Here is a 3,571-nt window from a genome sequence, read left to right on the forward strand (position 1 = left end):
GAGATGATGCATCTTTGTGGTGTCTAGTAGTTTTCAGCTCAGCTCTAATGCTGAGGGAGGTTTGCTACAATAGCATTCGGGATCTCCTTCTCGGCAAGGAGGTTATATAGTAATCCGTTTATGTGAAATACTGTATCATGGAGTCTGTATGTATAGCCCCATGCATCGGAAGTACCAGATATGTTTTGTGTTCTAGTTTGAAAATTTTTAAATGGCTATTTTCACAGCTGGAGAAGATTCCAGTTTAAATTAATATATATATATATATATTTAAAAAAAAAAAAAATCTGTGGTCTCTGGTTATAATCTTTGGTGCATCAGGGGTTTATATGCAGCACTTTCTATCCTCGTTACATGTTGTTGGGATTTTTGTTTTCGTTTTTTAACTTGCTGGATGTTTGTCCTTGGGCTGCGTGGTATTAAAACAACCTGCAGAAAGAGGATTTTGCCACTTCTGGCAGGCAATTTTCAAGCCAAGTTTTTGAACTTTTTACACCACCATAGGTATGTATGTATGGTTTTTTGTTTGTTTTTGTGAGCTTTTTTGTGCTATAATCATCTATTTATAGGAAACAAAGATTTACTACAGCACTGACTTCATTTTTTAAACAGATAATTAAATTACCAAGTTAATGGTGAAATGGGTAACAATATACTAGTAATTTATAGTATGGCACTTTTCATTGCTTTCTTTGTTTTAAGTAGTTACACGTTTTGTTGATGCAGTCGATTAGTAAGATCAGATGCAATCAGAGGAAGAAAAAAAATCTTTTTTTTTTTTTTAATTAATTTATGGATAATGTAAAAGCCTTATTGCCTGATTTTCAAAGGTGCTGAGAATTTGCAGCCCCCATTGAACCTAGCAGAAGCTGCAAACGCTCGGAACCTCCCCAAACCAGGCCACCCTGTTTCAATTCCTGTGTGTTGTTACCCAGCTCTGCGTATTTCTGGTCAGTAGAAGGGAGCCTGAAATCGCAGGGTCCCATTTAGTTCTTTTATGTGTTTTTTTCTTTGTATTGCTGCACAAGTGTACTGGATAAAATATGCTTTTCATAAAATATTTACCTGTTTTTAAATGAATTTAATTATCTCAATGCAAGTTTTGTATTTAAGATACTGTTTGATTTTTCTTGCTATTTATCAAGGCTGGCCTGAAAAGGTTTTGTGTGTTGAGGATATGCAACATTTATTAACTGCACTATGGTAATGATATTGTAGCTCAAAATAATAACTTAAAACTTTTTTTTTTTTTTCTTTCTGTTTTGGTTGGGGAGGGGAGGGTTGCGGGGAGAGAAGATACTGTACGTGTTCCTCAAGTTAGTTTTTGGACTGTTGCATCGTGTAGGCCTGATTCTTGCCACAAATAGCGTAGTTTTAGAAACAGACAAACCGAGTCTGTTTTAGTATTAGTAAGGGATATTTCTGGTTTTAAGTCATGGGTTTTACTAGCACCTGGTAAGCTTTTTTATATATATATATGATAGAAATAGATTTTGCAATTGATGTCAGATGTACTTACATGACATAGTCAGTTGCCAACAGTTTTAGGTTTCCATCCATTGTAACAATGTTCAGTGTTAAAAAAAAATCACTAGTTTACACTATTACCGCTAATGATAATTTTGGTACACTTGCTGGAATTTAAAGTAAGGCCCTGAAGAACCAGAAAGTACCTTTTACTGTTGATACAAATTGTATCTTTTTAACTGAGAACTATTTTGATTTGTAGATTTAGTAGAAACACAAATGTATAATTATAACTAGTCTTTTGGGCAACATTTTATCCCTTATTTAAAAATTAGAGATTTCAGACATAGAATAGACTTAGGCAAGTAAAAGTAGATATTTATTTAGGTGTCTGTCTCAATTTCACATATTAAAAAGAAAAAAGAAACTATTGGCATCTTCTTCCTCCCAAAATCTTTCTAGTGGGAACTCACTAAAATAAAGGTAAAATGCTGCCTGAAAATGATGTCCAAGCACCTTTGAATACGAAGACGTTTTCACTACTTGTGCGACACTGTGTGTTGCAGCGAGTAGGGTTTGGGTATACAGTAAATGCTTCTAAAGAGCATTGTGCTTATAGACATATCCAATAATCTGAACCATGTTCAGCAAACCGATTCAGGACGTAGTGCTCGTGCAGCTTCCACTGCTGACGTGCTGCGGGATCTGCCGTCGCCTGTCCCCGCGGCGATACTGGAGGGGCTCTACGCCGTCTGTCCTGCGTTGTCTGTTTAGGGAGAGGACCTCTTCACCTGTGGCAACAGTTTTTTCCCTGGATTTGGTTGGTCACCATCCGTAGAGCATGTTTTAATGTAGAGATCGATGCAGCGCTGACGCTGAGGTTTGGACTGGGAAATGGGTCTCATCTTAGTTGTACACTAAGATTTTTTTAAATTGAATTACGCTTACGTACTACACCATAGTGTAGATGCAGCTGTTTTAATAATGCAATTATTATATTTGTGTTTTTAATGGGTTTCTACATTTATTTTTTATGTAGGAATTCGCTTCTGCCAAAAGTTGAATTCCTTTAAGCATGAACAGAAACGCGTATGTAATCGAGATGTTTCTTCCTTTTCCCTATCACACGAGCATCAGAATGCTTCCTACTACCTACATGTAGCAGTCTGGCCTACAGTATTGGATCAGCAGGCTTAGCCATGTTGTTAAAACGGTGCGAGGAGACGCATGGGACTGTGTGCTGCAGCGCCCAGACCTGGGCTATCAGTATTGATTGCCTCCGCGTACATTTAATGCAGTATTGAATCCCTGAAGAGTGTGGTGATTGCTAGAGAATTCTTGTAATAGGTTCTGTGCTTCGTACTCAAGCCCTGAAAATGCTTTAAAAGTATAAGAGCAGGAGTAATTTGGTGGGTTTTAAGGTTGTGCAATGATGTGCTAGTTCCCCTTAGACTCTGTTATGTTGGGTAAAGCAAATTTACTGTGGACAGCGTATTTGCCTTGATATTGCCTTTGGGTTTGCTGTGATAATAGAGAGAATGAGGAGTTGCATGTGAACTCCTCCACAACAAAGAGATCAGTCTATATATTTAACAGCCTATAGAAAGGACACCAGTAATAAAGATGAAAGCAATGATACTGGTCAAATACTACATTTGTCAATGTAATTGCGTTGATGCAAATAACTGAACTGTAACATCCCATGTTTTTTAAACAGTAAAAGGTAGTTCAGTGATACTGTCTTTGCCCCCACTGAGTGCTAGAATGCAGTGAAGGATAAATACCTTCAAGTTAGGCCTGTCCCACCACTAAGAAGAGGGCAGCACTTTCCTTTGTCTTCAATACTTGAGAGTTGTTTTGATACTTACCAGAAACATGGTATTTTTAGATACAATCCTAAGCTACTACAGCTACATCAGTAATAGTATATAGATACACAGTATTTTGAATGCACATTTATGTTAAGGGTCTGCCCACAACTGTTTTGTATACAATGAGTTGTCAATATTTGGAGTTTTTACATATGTCCCATGGATACCTAACTTTGAGCTAAATATGCCCAGGCAATGACAGTATTAACCACTTAGTTCTCTTTTTCTTTTTA

The sequence above is a fragment of the Charadrius vociferus genome, unplaced genomic scaffold, assembly GCF_000708025.1.
Source record: "Charadrius vociferus isolate BGI_N301 unplaced genomic scaffold, ASM70802v2 scaffold736, whole genome shotgun sequence".
NCBI classification, from domain to species: domain Eukaryota; kingdom Metazoa; phylum Chordata; class Aves; order Charadriiformes; family Charadriidae; genus Charadrius; species Charadrius vociferus.